Source organism: Harpia harpyja, chromosome 4, assembly GCF_026419915.1.
Source record: "Harpia harpyja isolate bHarHar1 chromosome 4, bHarHar1 primary haplotype, whole genome shotgun sequence".
Taxonomy (NCBI): domain Eukaryota; kingdom Metazoa; phylum Chordata; class Aves; order Accipitriformes; family Accipitridae; genus Harpia; species Harpia harpyja.
Genome location: NC_068943.1, coordinates 30723316 through 30740882, shown reverse-complemented (window position 1 = coordinate 30740882; position 17567 = coordinate 30723316). Strand labels below are relative to the sequence as shown.

The 17567-nt window shown below is 46.7% G+C and overlaps 1 long non-coding RNA gene across 1 annotated transcript; it reads left to right on the top strand.

The window, feature by feature from the left end:
- The first annotated feature begins 6019 nt into the window (after positions 1–6019).
- LOC128141096 (uncharacterized) lies at positions 6020–16972 on the top strand. Its single transcript, XR_008234900.1, has 3 exons — positions 6020–6155; positions 15299–15587; positions 15749–16972. It is a non-coding gene; the product is annotated as an uncharacterized LOC128141096 (long non-coding RNA).
- The last annotated feature ends 595 nt before the right edge of the window (positions 16973–17567 follow it).

The following is a 17567-nucleotide window of genomic DNA, read 5'->3' as shown; positions in this document are numbered from 1 at the left end:
ATGAAATTGCAGGTCCAGAGCCACCCCACTCGGCTTTGAACACTTCACTCAGGTGTCTTTGGTAGAAGCCATGTGTGCTTTGGGTCCTCTCTGCTGTCAAGGGGAGAGAGGGACCCCCTCCAAGGGGCCGATCTCAGTTGCCCATCATCTAGGGCAGTTGCCCATCATCTAGGGCGGTTGCCCGTCATCTAGAGCAGTTGCCCATCATGTAGGGCGGTTGCCCATTGTCTAGGGCGGTTGCCCGTTGTCTAGAGCAGTTGCCCATCATCTAGGGCAGTTGCCCATCATCTAAGGCAGTTGCCCATCATCTAGGGTGGTTGCCCATCATCTAGAGCGGTTGCCCATCATCTAGGGCGGTTGCCCATCATCTAGGGGTCCTGCAGCCCCCAAGCTGCTGACTCAGGGCTCAACAGCAAATAGCAGTAGTCCCTGCTCAGCAGAAGTCTAGAAGCATGTGCAGCGTCTGCGGTGTATGCACACATGCCACTGGGACCAGTATGGTTTCTGAACAAGGCCAGGTGATTTTGCAGCTGGGACAGGGCTCAGAGCACATGCTTTTAGCACTACTGTTTTTCTCATGCGGTGGTGAGTCAAGCCCAAGACCTTTATTGACTCTGCTCTTACTGTGATGGGTTCCTCCTGGTTGCCATTAAATACGCAAGGCATATAACCAGCAACCACATCGAGTTGCCCCTTGCTAGCAGCACTTGAGAAGTCTATACAGTACCTATAATAGCATCGTGGTAGCACATACCGGACAGGCACGACTCGTTTCTCTTCACTTAGCTCCGGACGACAAAAATAACATGAAATGGCAACAATTCTCTTATTGTTTTATTTAATAATAATTTTCTTCTCCCTCCTCTCTCCGCCCCACTGAGGGATGTTTTGGCAGTTTGCAAACATCCCCCTGTTCACATTCGCTGAGTGTTACTGCAGGCATTTCTTTCATGTGACAGCTTGAAAAAGGGATGTGAAAGCTTTCCTTCTTGTCTTCCTGGCCTTTCCCCCCATCATCTGACCCTCATGAATGCTCTCCAGCAAACAGTTTGCCTTTCTTACATGGTAAGATCTGGAAATAATTGCCTGCCACAGCACTTATTTCCATCAGTGAATAAGCTTGTGTAATCGTGCTGTGGTCTTTGCTCCACAGTTCATTTTCTTAACTCAGAAATGTGCTTTTATTTTTTTTTGCACCATTGCATATATTCTGTTTATCCCCACGATTCACTGTTGCCAACAAAGTGGGAAAATAAGGGATAATCACCACTTAAATACTTTCAAACCAATGCCATGTGTGGGGAAAAAAATTCCCAAATCAAGGAAAAAGTCCTAGTGTCCTCAAATGAATGTGCATCCAACATGCCCTAGCCAAAGTACCCGCTTTTTCTGATGGATCATATAAAAACTCAAGGTCCTGACAATCTGACAAGCCACCTTTTGATTCCTCGAATCCCCAACCACTAATCAAAGGTTGGCTCAGATCAGCAGCTCGGTTGTTATGGTTCTTGCTGATCATTTGTTTGTGTTTGGTATAGCAAGCTCTGGGACCAGCAAATGTCATAATCTCGTGTCATTGTATAGCTCCAAGGAGATTACTGATAAATAACAATAATACACACACATACATAATGAATAGAGGCAGCAGCCAAACAGGAGAATAATTGGTGTCTTGGTGGAGCTTATTAACTTAAATTAGGCAGAAACAGGTTTTGGGGGTGGATGCCACCATTTTAATTTCCTGAAAAAAACAAAGGCCAATGTACATCTTTCAAAATACGTGCCCTGAGAAATGTACTTCATGTGACAGGGAAGGAGCCGTGGATATGTGTGTGGTTTTTTTTGATTGTCTCTAGTATTTGCCGCGGGACTGGCCACAGAGAACTAACCTGGCCCCGTTTGATCTGGACATCACCGTGACCCAGCCCCCATCGGAGCATCCCTTCCCTCACCGAGCATCACTCCTGTGCACTCATCTCCATGAAGTGACCCAAACCCAGCTGATCGGAACGTCCTCCCTAAATCCGAGTGATATTTCAGTGCCTTGGGATGGCTCCAGGGTCCCAGCTTGCACCACGGAGAGGTTGTTCCTACCTCTCCCCATTTTCAAAGCCAGAAGGTCTCTGCCCCGGGGTTAAGCTGCCCCACTTTCACACCTCCAAGCAGAGTTACTCCAAGTTTTCCTAAAAACAAAGGAGCTCTACAATACAATGGAGTGCCCAAACCATTTCTCTAGCTCCCGCGTTAGTCAAAAGCCAACCTGTAATGGCTACTTGGTTGCCTATCCATGGTCTTTCTATAAAGGAACTTATTCCAACAGAAAAAATCTGGGCAAGCTTTGGCCGAATTTGACTACATGTGCGAGCTGCTTTTTGCCATTGCACTTATGCAAAGCAGCAGTAAACGCAGGTTAAGTAGCTACTTGTTTAACAGATTTAACTCTATTTTACAGCTTGGGAGTGATCTAAAGCAGTAGGATAGCAAATCTATCCTGAATACACACATTTTTTAGAGATAAAGCTGAAATCTTGGTTACAGTGAAATTTATGAGACTTTTCCTAGGATTTCACATCCACTACCCTGGGAGTCCTCTCTGAGATTCATCATCAAGCCACCATTTTTAGGTTCATCTCTACAGGTGCCAGAGCTCAGTTAATCACAGCTGAAGTTCATCGAGTTGACAGCTGCCAAGGAGGAGGCACTGCAAGGCAGATTTTCATCTCTGTTGGTTGGCATGAATGTGAAGACAGAGGAGTTATTATCGGTACGTACTCGTTTAATTAAAATTAGTCGGGTCCTCAGTTAGTGGAAATTAGCAGAGAGGGAAATGTTAAGGAATTCCGTGCTGCTGAACTGTGGAGAAATATATGCAGCAATAGATTCCCAGGTCCCTCGTTTTATGAGGTGTGCCGCATGGGCTGGGTCCCCTCAGTGCAAATGTGGGATAATCAGTGCGGTCTGGAATTGCACTCCTGGGAGAACCAGTCTGTCATGATCCCGTGCCATGGCTCGAGTCTTCTCCCATTCCAAGTTAATAATAAACACAACCCAGCTAAGTGATATACATGACACGTTTATTACCATGTCCTTTAGAAGCAATTTCCTTTCTGCTCTGTTTTCTCACAGACAGTGTAATTACCAAGTTAAAGAGAACAGAAGAAAAAAAAGAAAAAAGTTTCCAGATTTGATCTTTCCCAGATGAAATGGCAAAATTAATGAACCAGGGTATACTCTTCAGAGATGTAAGGAGATATACCTTAGGGTTAACAGTTGCATTTCAGCAAGTCTTCAAGTGAAGGGACACAGTGAAATCAACTCCATATAGGTACAGCTTAGGAACAGGAGATTTTTAAACGATAATACCCAAGCCGTTGGTTTGTGCCTACACGGAAGGCAGGCATCGTGACATTCCCAGCTGTGCTTTGCAAAACAAACCCAGTCGCCATTCCTCACGCAACAGATTGCTCGGTTCCGTACAGAAAAAAACCAAAACTAATTTGAGGCAAAACCCTAACACTGTTGGAGCAAGTGACCATTGACTTTATGAGAGCTAGGATTTCCCTAGCATGCTGCCTTGTCTTGGGTCGCACAGGGGGGAACGCCATGCGTTTTGTGTTGCACGTTCTTCCCGTCCGCTCTGTAGCCCCATCACCAGGGAACCTGTTTAACTGGGGACCAGAAAATAATCCCTCTATTGCAAATTGCTCACCAGCAGGTGCCCTAAACTGTCCTAATACTTGCATAAACCAGAAAGCTGAGAGGAGCGTGAGTGAGGGTGTGCAGGCTGAGAAGCGCTGGGGAAAAAAGGCTGTTGGATTTCTCTGCACCAATGTGCCCAGTGAGAAATAGTTTCCATGCATGCTTTCAGCCTCTTCTGCTTGGAAAGAAAGGACGCAGCCCTAAGGCACGATCACTACAATGGGCTCTATGTAAGATGCTGCTTATAAGCATTTGTCAAGCTGCAGTGAGCGCAGGGCAGTGTGGCAATGTGTCCTCATTCACCAGCGCTTCCCATGGGCGATGGATCGTGGTGGGAACTGGGCAGCCCGCTGCTTGATTCTGGCACAGGGAGGCAATCTAAGGTGCTTGCGTTTTAACCCCTGAAGTCCCAAATGATTTGGCTTTCTGACATCTTCAGCGGGCCTGCATCCATCTCTCTGCCCAGGGGCCGTCGCGAGCAGGAGCACTGTCCAGGTTGCAGGAGACGGGGGTTAAATCGTTCCCTGGGAAGTGCTCTCTGCTTCCCAGTTTGTCCGAGATTTGGAAACTTTCAGGGTGTCCCGCAAAACCTGCAGTTACGCATGAGTCTGCCCACCCCATGCTAGCTTTCATGAAGGGTCATTTAGCGGTAGAAAAACCAAGGAGGCAGAGACAGCAGAAAGGCAACGTGGATGGAGTGGCGATAGACAAAAACACGTGTGTGGTGTTGCACGGTGGACGAGCCCCCCCCCTCGCTCACCCTTCTCCAGCATTGCCAGACCAAGGGCACCCCAAGGGCATCTCCAGACCAAGCACAAGGGGGACCCTTTGGAAGGGTCAAACCCCTCTTTCCTCCACAGGAGGGCTCGGTTTTTGGGGGCTGTCCAGTGGGGCCGGTCCCAAAAGCCTCCCCCACCGAGGTGGGCATTTGGGAGCTCCCCAGGACCCCCCCCACGGCTCCGAAAGCGCTGGTGTGTAATCCCTCATGGCCAAACTAACCGGTCAATGGGTCTGGTGCCACAGCACAACTTCTGCTTCTTGCCAGGCGGCTGTCGTGAGATTGGCTTGAATGGGGATGTTTACTACGGCCGAGGGGAGAGATGGGTACCCCCGGGTTTGCGATGCTGGGATATCCCTGCGCTGTGGGTCAAACATAAAGAATTAATTAAGTCTAATCCTTCCGAGGCAGAAATTAGGGGTCAGATTTCAGCTGGCGTAAATCAGCACGGCTCTGCTGGGGTCAACGGAACAAACCTAGCTCGTGCCAGCACAGGCTCTGGACTGGTGCCTGTCATTGTGCACAGTCACAAACACTGCTGAGTGCCATGAAATTAGAATGAAGGATTAATAAAATCATATTTTGCATTGTCCTCAGCACAGACAGGCCGTTTGGAATAGCACAGCAGCCACGTACTGCCAGTGGCTCTGACCCATGTTGGTTTCAAAACTCACTGGTGTGTATGGAAATTAATACGGCTACATGGTGAAAAGTATTATTCTCTGCATTATTTGGTAATTTAGCCTTATGGCTAAACAATTCACTTCATTTAGCCTTATAGTTTTTATTTTAATTCACACACAGCACTTCCAACTACTTCATAAGCTGAGCTGTTCTCTAGACAACATTCCTGGGAATTTAGGAGCTGGTGCCCTGCAGGGGTTTGCTCATATGCTGCCCCGATACCAGTTAGGGCCAGGTGTATCAGAGGAAACATCTCTTCAGTTCTTTATCTCCTCCTGCACTTCCTCCAGAATTCCTCCTTACTGACAATTGCTCCGAGATAATTATTCATTATAATTTATGATAACCATGGTCATTTGGCAAATTGAAGTCCACTCCTTTCCTTTTACAATATATATGACGCCGATCCAGTGAAAGACTTAATATGCAGATTTTTTATTTTGAAACAGCCTCTTAGGACTATGTACTAGCCTAACATTCTGCCTCTTTTTCCCTAAATAAGAAAATACGTTTTTCTAAAATCCAGCCATTTGCTACCTATGGTTTAGACTCCCTCCCCAAAATTGTAATTGAACTCACTTGATGTGATGTTGCTTAGGATATTAAAAGGTATTATTGTCTTAAAAACAGTAATAGTAGACTTGCTATTTAAACACACCACACTTGTGATTTGCAACAGAAGCAACTTTGTGGTCCAGCTGAACACTGGAGCTGAAAAAAAAATCTGATTAAATTTTATTTCTTGAAGGTGTAATAGCCTTTATTCTTGCAATTACTCACCTATGTCTTCTCAGATTAGAGTTAATTACCGAAAAAGATAACCTGTTCTTGCTTTCACTGTTGCAGCTAGGGTGATACTGGATCAGTATGACATGGTGCATGTTCATGGCACTTCGAGAGACATATTCTCAAGTGAAAATTAACAGAACGATTTCAGCAGACATAAAACCTTCTCCTGAATTTGCCCAAGGCCCGCAGATGCTGCTGCTGAACGGTAAGTCTTTGCGGTATTTTCTGTAAAGACAGATCAGCAGCATTGAGATTATGATGTTTCAGAGATTATGAATGCATCAATCCTCAAATGCTGTAGTGCTTCGATTTTATGTCCATGGCACACCCAGGGTGGCTCGCTGTCCATTTCTTCGTAGAGAAAGAGCCTTGATAGGCCAGCTGGATAACAGAATCCTTAATAGGCACACTTTGGATCTGCTAAAGGGTTGTCAAGCATCTGCAGGTCCCTGTTTGATTTCTTCTAAGCTGGAAAAGACTTCTCAAACTAAGGGGTTTCCAAACAGCTGTTGCTGGTTCTTGGCCTTGGTCGGGCTCATGTTTTGTCCCCTGTATTGCAGAGAGCATCTTCATAGCTCAGACTGGCAGAACTTGGGTTCTTGTGGAGCAATCTCACCTGTGGTACCTATATCGGACGTATCTCAAAGGCAGCTCTGATTTCTCCTGGAGCTCCTGTTCCATGTCTTGCTAGTTAAGATGGGTATTTGTTGTTTGGGCCACCGGGTCTGTATTGCATGAATTACCATGGCAGACGTGTGAGGCTGAAACATGAATTCCTGTGGTAGGATTAATGCCTGGACTTCAAGGGGGTATTCCCTTGATCTTAAGGGTCCCAGTGTCTCTCTGTGGATCCAAGGACAGAGGAAGAAAAAAGGACTGTCTAAAGGGGAGGCAGAGCTGCTGGCTGCTCTGGTCTGTGCCTCTTCCCTCCCCTTTCTCTCTTCATCGGCTACTGAGGAAGCATGTAAGCATTACTCTTAGCCATTAACACCTTGTTCCTACTCCTCACAGCACCCTAACTCAGTGCTCTGCTTGTGTCCGTACCCCTCTCTGGTTTTGCGCATCCTTCCCCCCTGGTAATTGCACGTTCAACTTAATTTCCTTGTTGCACCTGGAAAAACTTCCCTGTTGGGAGCAAGACGTGAGAAGGGTTTCACTCCCTGCTGCAGACCCCGGTTTAGCTGCGAGGTGAGCGGAGACAAAGCCGGCTTTGCTCAGCCCTTGTACAACAGCAGGGCACCGGGCTGGGAGAGGAGGACAGGTGACGGGCAGCCTGCGGTCCCCCTCTGCTGCGGGCTTGCTGTCTAACCTGGGGGTCGTTTCATCTCAGAGCTCTCTGCTTTGGCCTGGGAAAGGCGTCCAGTGGAGCATTTGCCCAGCTTTGTAAAAGCCTTCGTTATTACAGGTGGGCTGTTCTTTCCAAACATTTCTAACTATTCTCGCACCATCGTGCTTGGCTTCCCTCCTGTCTTCATTCAAATCCCCCTTGAACACTCACTCCTTCCAAGAGGCCTATAAATGCTAACCTATGTCAAGATAATGTCATTATCACTACCATCAATGGAGTAACTCATCAAGCGCTGAAATAAATCACTTTCCCTGGGGATCACTGCCTAAAAGCCAAATGTAATCAGTAAAGCTTGGGTTTGACAAGGCTGTCACAGATAGAATTCATTTACTAATGAGTTGCAGCCTAAAGTCCACACTGGTAATGTGTCTGTGGTTTTAATGACACATTACAAAGACCTTCTTCTTAGCATTTGTTGCTTGTTAGATACGCTGTTTGTCAGATATGTCTTCCCACTTGATGGGAAAGTTTTTTTCTTCCTCTTCCCCCAGCTAAACAATAGGTCTCTGAGCATCGTGCTGCCAAATACTGTTTTCTAAAATCATTTTTTCTCCTTTGGAATAATGTACCTTTTCGGCCTAAATCAACATGCCAGCTGTACCATTGCCCATCCATGGAGGGATACTGCCTTTTGCAGCAGTTTTTATAAAATAGTTCCTCCTGACAACTGCTGAGAGAAAAATAAAGGTGCTATCCGTTCACTGTGATATCAGGAGAAAACTTGAATCATCGATAAGGATGGTTTCTAAGCAACCAAATGCAGCCTACAACCGTAATAACAGCACTTTGAAAGTAAATCACTTAGTCTGGTACATGCAAAGCCCCACTCTCCAATTAATGATGAATTCATATCAGCTGCATTGTCTGGCAGACACACATTAACGGGGCTGAAGTGGTTCTAAACCAACACTTTAAGCAGTAGAACAAAACTCAAAGGCATTTGGAACTCCTAAAGGCTAATAATTTTAAAGAGGCTTTGCAGAAAATGTCCTGAAGGTTTTAATAGAAAATAACAATTCTTACCGTTTCTACCCTATAGGATATTCTGGTGAATTGTGTCTCCATTCAAGGATGACTCCTAAAAGCTACAGAAAAGATATTCATTGTGTAGGTTTTTGAATATTTTGCCTAACTTTCCCCATAGAAAAGTGACCTAAGTACCATCAAGTATTGTGTTTATTACAGTGCAGCATCCTTAGAAAGAAAACTCACTCTTTGTAAGAGAATCATATACTGCGTCATTGTCTGCTCTACTGAAATGTAAACAAAGGTCAAAATAGGATCAAAAGTGATCTTTTTCAGTAGGTAATACGGAAAATCTGTAAAAAATGCTTTTCCCTGTCACAGTTCTCTGCCTAAATCTGTCACTCTTCAGCTCCCTACTGTGCATCTTCCTATCTTGTCTGCTTCTCTTCTCCATCTTACTGCTGAGAGAGGGTGATGCTGCCTGAGGGTTGGTCCCCAAGGAGCTGGTCCCAGAGGAGGGTCCTGTCTGTGGCTGGTAGCCCTTCTCCTCTCCCCATGGGAAGGGATGCAGCTCCCAATTTTTCTTAGCTGGGGAACAAGCCAAGAGGATTCACATCTTCATCTTCATCCTCCTGGTACATTTTAGCAAGCAGGGAAGGACTTAGGGGACCTGATGGGCCACGAAAAGAGAGGTAATGTTTTAAAATGCAGAAGAGAGCAGCCGGCAGCCAGTTGTTGCTCCTCATGCTTTTTGTGAGGCGGGCAAGGGCTGCAGCGACTGGTCCTCAGGTGGCCCCATCATGGACATGTGGCTGGGAGCCGGTCGCTGCAGCCACGGAGTGCTGGGAAATGGGAGATTGGGGTTTCGGCTGGGGAAGAAGGTGTCCTTGGTGGTTAGGGACCAGCTGGGAGGGGTGGTGGGGAGCCCAGGGAAGCCCGCTCCCTCATTTGCTCATGCATGGCACTGAAAGGGTCACAAACCCTGCGGTCCATGTGGGAACAAGGACCAGAACTTCAAAAAAGCGGATGTTTGCTGGGGGAAACACAGGCACTGCGGCCACCCAGGAGCCTGAGCAGCTTACAAAGAGCTTTTCATGCTGCAGTTTGGGTCCTTTAAAGTGGCATGCTAAGATCTCCCCATATTTTCTCTTGGCCTAGCTGTAAAATGGGGGTGGAAATACTACATCTGCCCTTGCTTTGTCTGATTTGCCTTGTTAGACAGTTTTTGGCACAGTGATAGTGCTGAACACCACTGAAATACAAGTAATACCAAATTACTTGCCAGACCACGCTAGAGGGGTTGTAGAATCTCAAGGATACAGCAAACAAGAGTGGAAATCTGGGTCTGGGAATTGAGGCAGGGAAAGACTGTGACCCTGTGAGTATTAGCTGCAGACTTCTCTATGCTAATGTACATTTGACAAATATTAAAAAAATAGGGGATGGCATCATAGGGTCTGTCCACGTGTAAAACGCTCCCGGCAGGCTCGACGTATTGAGTTTTGGGAACATACCCTCCGTTTCTTCAGACGCACGCGAGAACTGGTCTCCCCTCCACCTGCTCTCGTGGAAGGACATTTGAGCAGAACCCTTTCCACAGGGCACCCTGAGCCCACGGGGAGCAACCCACTTGGTGATGATGTGTATGGGCCAGCGAGGCGGTGCGAGGCGGAGGACTCGGAGTGTCGTGCACGAAGTGATGGGAGAGGAGGCAGGCGGAGAGGAGGCAGGCAGAGAGGAGCCCCTTTCGCAGCAAGTATGATGCTGTCTGCAGCTGCATGACCATTAGCACAAGGTCAGTCAGAGCACACAGGTTTGGGGACTTGATGAACAAGCCAGAGGTTTCAAAAGGAGAATTTTGGGTACCTGCAGGGACTCTCACCTAATCCCAAAGAGTTCTCCAGGATGACGAGAAAACTAAAACAAAGAAATGCAAGGATGTGGGGGGTTTTGCCCCCAGATCTATGTATTTCTCATGCTGCCTGATTAAAGAGCACATTTTGGTTTAGAAACCAGGGTGAATCCTGTGAGCATTGAGGCTGCTTCAGGGCCTGAAAGGAAGGAGTCCAAGGAACGTTTGTGCTTGTGTAGAGATTATTTCATGTCTTTTTTATTTCATGGCATACTTCACATGGGTATATGAAGAAAGTAAGCTGCTTAATATTGGCGATGAGCAGCAGGGAGCAAAGGACAAAGACAAGCCCATCCATATGCACCCCATGAATCCAAGGGCAATGAATTCTTCAGCTGAAACTGAAGAAGGAGCTTGTGAGTATGACTTGCCCATTGACAGAGCAGGGCACCGCCAAGCCTCTTCTGCGGCTAAACACGGGTCATAAAACCCTTCCTGGAGGTGGGTTTTGGTTCTGGGTGACCGTCTGCTCTGTGCGAGGAGGAACTCTTGAGGTGAGAGTAGGTTGATGCACCAGGCAGTGTTGGATGCCCTGGACTCATGGCAGTGGAGGAGCTGTAGGAGAGACTGGGATGGGACACCCGTCACAGACCCATCTCTGCCATCCCAGACCCGTCACAGCCATTCAAATCCGTGCAAAGTAGTGGGTTGGTATTATTGGGACCCACCTGCCTATGCCATGTTAGCCGTGGAGGTGTTCTCATGGCTCAGAACCAAAACATTGAATAGCAACTGGGCTGTGGAGAGGGCATAAAGAATGGAAAGGTCTCTCTCCTACACCCCCATCACAGTTACCCATATTAATTACCTGCAAGGAGGGAATTCAAAAGTGCAGATGTAAGAGATCTCTGGGGTCTCCACAGCTCTTGCAAAAGCAGAGTTAAAAAGCCCAGAACATCCTTCTCAGGGCAGCTTCAGACATTTCTCTCCTTTTTAAAAAATTTCTATGTCAGCGTCTCAGCTGTACTTGCATATGGGGTACATATGGAGGAGAAAAAAAAAAGCAATGACTGGCGCCAAACGGGGCCTGCTGCAGCTTTTAAGAGTCCTCTCCGCTTACTATTAAAATGCAGCTTTGCCCAGTGAAAACGCTGCTTTACTGCTGCAAAAATACTTCCCAAAGATGTGGCCCTTGGAGCACAGCAGGGAAATGTGCCCCGAAGCACTCCGGGGTGTCAGGAGCAAGGGGCTGAGAGCAGCAGCCCGGTCAGGCTGTCCCAGAGACACCCAGCCCCGCTGAACTGGGTGGTGGTGGGGGGTCAGCAGCCCGGCGAGCCGCTGGGTGGATGGGTTGGGGTTGTTACGGGAGAAAGCAGCGTGGTGTGCCCTGCTCAGGCTGCCCCAGGTGAGGACTCAGGGGATGGGACCGTGCCGAGCCCCTCAGCTATCCACCGCGTTTCGCTCCCCGCCGTGCCTCCCCGGGTGGGCAGCTCTCTTCCATCTCGCCTGGACATGAGTGGGGATGTTCCTGCAGCTCCAACAAGCTGCCTTCACCTGGGACCTGGCCCTCTCCTCTTCGCATCCCCGCAGCCCTGGCTTCATCGCTGCGGTCCCCAGCCCGCGTGCGTCAAAAGGCAATCATACATGCCTGTTTGCATCCCACCACCATACCCCGGTCTGGGGGCCAGCTGGTCCTCCCGCTCTCCTGTATTTTCCCAGGGGGGTCAGCCCCGGCGGGGGCTCCTTTCCCCATCAGCCCTGGCAGGGGGAAGGAGGAGAAGCGGCGGCCAAGACCCGGAGGGTGACACGACCAGCGGGACCTGGGAAAACCCATCCCTTTTTCGATGCCCCGCGGCGTTGCCGCCATCCCCGGGAAGTGGCTGGCAGCTCCTTTGAAGCCGCCTGCCCCCCCCCATCTGCCTGCCAGCTGCCCTCCCCGCTGCGGCTGCCCACAAAGGCATCGTGGGTGGGAGGCGGAGCGGGAGAGATGCTGAGGCTTGGCGTTCGGCGGGATGGTGGGCTGCCCGTGGCGGGGACGGGTGGGTTTTTGGAGCGGTGGTTGTGAGCTGCGGCCGTGGCCCTTTGGGTTTTCCTCCCCTCTTCCATAGCACCCGGTCGTCACTGAGCAGCAGTCCAGAATCCACTTCTGATTAAGGCAAATCGCACTCCAGTGGGATGCCAAGGACTTGCATGGGCGTACAGAGGACGTTTATCTTGGAGCTGCACGAGGACAGCGCTGGTTATATTATGAACCTGCATCAGGACAGTGCTGGGTACCGCATAAACCTAAATCACTGCTTCAGAGGTGCCCAAAAGCGGGGAACAAGATACGGGCTTGCACTGGGGTTTCTTAACCCTTTCTGCTGGTTCTTGCCAAATCCCGTAGGAAAGAGGGCTCGTTTGTCAAGAGGTGTTTTCTTGCCTGCACTAACTGTGCCTGTTCTCATGAGGCGTACGCATCTCACCCACCTGACAGCATCCTCAGCAATCTGTGATGGCTGCATTCCCTCTTAAAATGCAACAGGAGGCTGTGAAATACTCAGTTATATCAAAGCTCTGCACTGCACCTGCGATCAATGTCCATTTTAAGGCTTCTTGCATGACACTGCAGTTTGCTTCACCAAACAGAATGCAGAATAAATGGAAATGGTGCACTGGTTTAGTTTTTTTTTTTTTATCCTTTTCTTGTCTTTTGTGTAGTTTCAGCATGTATCTTTTTGCATTCCCTGTTTCAAAAATATATACCCGCACTTATGCAGTAGACAGCCTTTAGTGCTGGTATCTGCTCACATTATCTCTCCATGCCCAAGTAAGACTTGTATTCATCTTTTCCTGTAGCAACCCACTGGTGAAGACCTGAACTTTTTAGCAGTTATAGTCAGCTAAGACAAATCTTTATGAAGTTATTTTAAAAATGGAAAGTGAAATTAGAAGTCAGATTTCATTGGGAAAGCACTAGTTGCAAAGCATTAAGAAGAAGTGGTGGGAGTGGTAAAGAAATATGGAAAGAAAATAATGAGCTTCAGGAAAACTCTTTTTTTTTTTTTTTAGCCGGCATTGCTAAGTTTTCAGAATATTTTGCCCACACTCAAAGTTACCCTTCTGTGGAAAAGAAAAGGATCCCCTTTTTACAGAACAGTCTCTGGGAAACTGTGAGAAATCATATATGTTGTCACCCTGGTCACACTGAAATTTCTGTGGCAACCACAGGCAGAGACAGAGGTGAAAAATACTGGGTTGGAGTGGAAAGGAATGAGCAGCTGCTCTTGGGGTATAAGAAAATAACACAGGTGTTAAAGTGCCCTCCAGTGCCAACCCAAACAAAGGGTGGTCTGCTCTTAATTTTCCTTAGAGTTACAAGGGTGTAGTTTCCACCTACAATGGGATTTCTTTCTGTAAAATTTAGTTTAGGAATCAAGATTACTTTTTTAAGCTGAAAAATTAACAAGTCCAGGGATTTCTGGACTCACGTGCTTTGCCAAATGAGGTCGATTTTAATGGCATTAGCACCGAGTGGACAAATGGGACTAATTTGCAGTACAGTGGATTCCAGATATGTAAAAAAAATGCCGGTGATAAAGATTTATGTAGACCTTGTTCATGCTGATGAAGTGCCTGGTCGTTGCTACTTACAGTTTAATACTAGTTCCCCTTGGATTTTTTTGTTTTGTTTTGTTGTCATCCTGTGGCCTTTTTGGGGGCAGGAAAAGAAGAAGAGAGCAAAAGGATTTAGAGAATGCGAGCGAGGTCAGGCTCCACATGCTCTAAAGAAACAACAAACCTTTTGCGATCACAGGCATCGTTAAGTCGCGCTCAAAATGTCCAGTACTTTTGTCCCGACTGATATTATCAAGCAGATGTTTGGTTGTTTATTAAACGTGGAGATAAAGCCGAGCTGGCGCTTGCCGACGCAGCCTGCCCGGGGCACTGTGCCAGCGGGAGATGCTCCAGACCTCAGCTGCTGTGCTTTCCTCCCCAGCACGATGCACGATGCATGCCGATGTGCTCGGGAAGGGATGGCTGGGACCCGGAGGGTGGTGGGAACGCCGTAATTCCTCTCCTTCCTGCTACATCCAAGGAAAAGAAGAGGAAAAGGTGTGGGGATTCCTAAGAGAAGGAGTGACTTCTGTTGCTGGACCCTTGGTGGGGTTTCCAGGCAGTCCCAGGAGAGAAACAACTGGGAAGGGAACAGCCTCTCTTGTCTCCTTGACCCATCCATGCCTCTACGGGACTTGTGGGCTTTCCCTCTCCCGTGCAGCATCCCTCTGCAGGAGCAGGGCAGAGCAGCTCTCAAATAGCCTTGGGCAGTGCTGAGGTCCTCGTAAAATCCACTGGTTTCAAAGGGAGTTTTGCATCCAAAATGTTTTTAAGCACTTGTGACTTTGGAGGGTTTTTTTGTATACTGAAGTGGCAGCGCTCTGGGAAAGGTTTGGCGGGCCCTCAGCTCCTCTAAATACATTTCCATCAGTGGCCAACGCCGGGGAATGGCTATGGCTGGCTGTTGCTTCAAGCAGTGTTGTAGACCTGGTGGGAGCAAAACCCTTGTCTGGGCCATTCTGCCCCCCAGAAACTCTTGTCATGCACTGTTGGATGTGATAGCGAGTTGTTTAGGGGGAATTTCTGTAGCTTCTGAAATTTTCTGACCTTGAAGGTGGCCTTGTTCCTGCATCAATGACTAATATTCTTCAGGTTTCTTATCTGGCTGCTCTTTTTTTTGTAATAATAATTCTTGGGATCTGGTGTAAGGTGGCAATTCCAAATCGACAACATTTCAGGCTTATCAAAATACACAGAAAAAAACAAACCCAAGAAATGTCAGGAGAATTGACTGGGCAAGTAAAGTTCTGTTACTCTATGTAATGTTCCATTTGAAATGCGGGTTTGCAGTTTCATATTGTAGCATAAACAGCAGTTAGCTCGTGTGCCCTTCTGAAGGCTAATTCGGTCATGTAACTTTGTCTTACATGCCTTGTGTTCAGCCTTTATAAAAAACCTGATGTGATCTTAATCATTTTCTGCCTCCTGCATTTCTTGCTTTGCTTCTCACTTATTTTTACACTTAGAGATTCTTGTCATTGCTTATTTGGGATGTTACATAAAAGACTTTAACAACTGTAGCAGTTGTTTAAACATCAACCCCAGCAAAATGAATGTAACATCATCATTTATTTCTAATTAATAGGAGGTGATTTCCCTGCTTCAGAGACCAGAAGATCCTTATGTAGCATCTGCTGAAATAAAGTCCAGGAGGAAAGACGCTACCAAAGGAGGCAGAAACAAAGATGAAGACAGAAAGAGCCAGTGTCTTTTTCCATTTAACTATAGGCACCTTCTACCACCGCATCTGCTCCATGGCTCCAACATTTGATGAGCTAAATTGATGAATCTGTACTGTTAGGCTTATTTAAATATTTTGAGGGTACACGTCTAAGGTGTGCTGCTGGATTCATCCTATACCTGGAGCATCAGAGGTAAACATGCAGCTGACTAATTTCCCTAGTCTTTCAAAATTTGGCATCTCTAGAGAGTGGTTCGCATGTTAGGTGGGCCATATCTCCACCTTTTTTAAATAGACTAAGGCCAGTTTTGCAAAATGTTGTTCCCAAACCATCTGTCTTTATTGAAAATTCAGGCAATTCAGGAAATCTTGCCAAGGAAACGGACCTCCAAGTCACCATCCCAAAAGGAACCAGGTGGAGAAAATATTTCTGCCTTTTGCCTAGCAAGAAAGATTTGAAGACAGGTTAGAAAAGCATCTTTAAATCACATTGCAAAGGTGTTTTTTACCAATGAAGATGACGGTGAGTGCTCAGTGAGATTATCAGATGCGAACAGGTAATACATTTCCATCAGGATCAATAGGAGCTGGCAAGGCAACACTTTCAAGGAGTCTGCTAAGTAGAAGCGCCTTTTTCCAAGCTAGCCATTAAATGCTCAAGAATCTAAATCTCCCCGAAAATCCCATTCCTTAGGAGTTAAGTTGCTTTTCAAAATGGCATTTGGGACCCTAAATCATTTTTCAGAATGCCTGTTTGGAAAATGTTATTGTAGATCCTCGTAGAGGCTGCTTGTGACCACAATACATTGGGGAGGGGTTGTGATAGCCAAGAGAATTTGATTATCAATTTGTTGAACATGTTCTTAGGCAGATCAAGCGCAAAGAGTAATTTTATTTAGCTTGAAGTATCTGGTAAACATAAAGAGAAAAAGGGCTCTGTAGTTGGACAGGTCTTATCTCGGTATCTTTATTTACATTTTCAAAGAACACTGACGCAATCGAGCTACCAAAAGAACTGCTTTCCATCAGCCTGGGAACAGAAACAAATTAGACTTTAATAGCGTTGTGTGAAAACTATGGCAAATGTTATGTAAAACTGTGCAAACAGAATGTTTGTGTTCTAGTTCCAGGTCATTTAGTGGGCAAAAAGAGAGACATTTTGTGTGAAATAGCCATGAAACGGTTTGCTATTATATAAGGATAGGAACTGCTAGATCAAACTAATGGTGACATGCCAAGAATCAGATGCTTCAAAGCAAAATGCAAGACATCCCAGTGTGGATAATTATGAAATAGTCTGACCATAGGGGAAATTTCTGCATAAATGACTTTAGTCCTAAAAGGCTACATGTTTATATTGCTTCTGAAAAGGTTTTAGTCTGATTTCCCACAGACACAAGGCTTATGCAACCAGTGTGCTGCCTGGCTGTGCAAATCTCTGACTCCCTCCCTCCCTGTCTGCTTTCCTGCCTCCAGCAACCTCTGAACACGTCCAATCCCTGCTACGTGGAGCAGAGGAGAGGAGGTCTCACAAATAGTTAAGTTCCTACAGGTTTCATGAATATAAGCTGCTCCCCAGTGAGGAGAGACAGGTAATCGTGCCAGCTCAGGGTGAGCTTACACCTCATTAGAAACCAGAGAAACCACATGGGAGAGCATCTTATAAGTGCTCCAACTGTGGGAAAAGCTTCAACCGTGGCTCTCCATCAACATGAGACGCAAATCCTAGGTAGCCACTGGCACTAATGACACCATCTCTTTTTCCTATTGATTGTAACTTTGGATATCCTCAAGAGCTAATATAAATGCTTAATTCTTTGTGACTGAACATGTTCTTAGCTTTAACAACATCCAGGGGCAATGAGTGCTAGTTGAATAACATGCAGAGAGGACTTTTCCTTTTGGTACCAGAAATCTACAGATTTCGTTGTAGCTCTTCCCATAAAGCAGCTGGGTGTAATTAGTGCATGATGCTCTTTATGGGCCAGCAGGCTAATTTGTAAATTAATTAGAAGTAAGTTGAAGGCAGTCTCACATCTCTTGGGAAGACAAGAACTAATCTTTTCAAGGTATTGAAACCTTGCTTCTTTGCCACACCGGGCTGCTTCACCCTTCTCTGGAACCCGAACCATTTCAGAAGACTTATATTATCCCTCTTCTCAGACCAGGACAG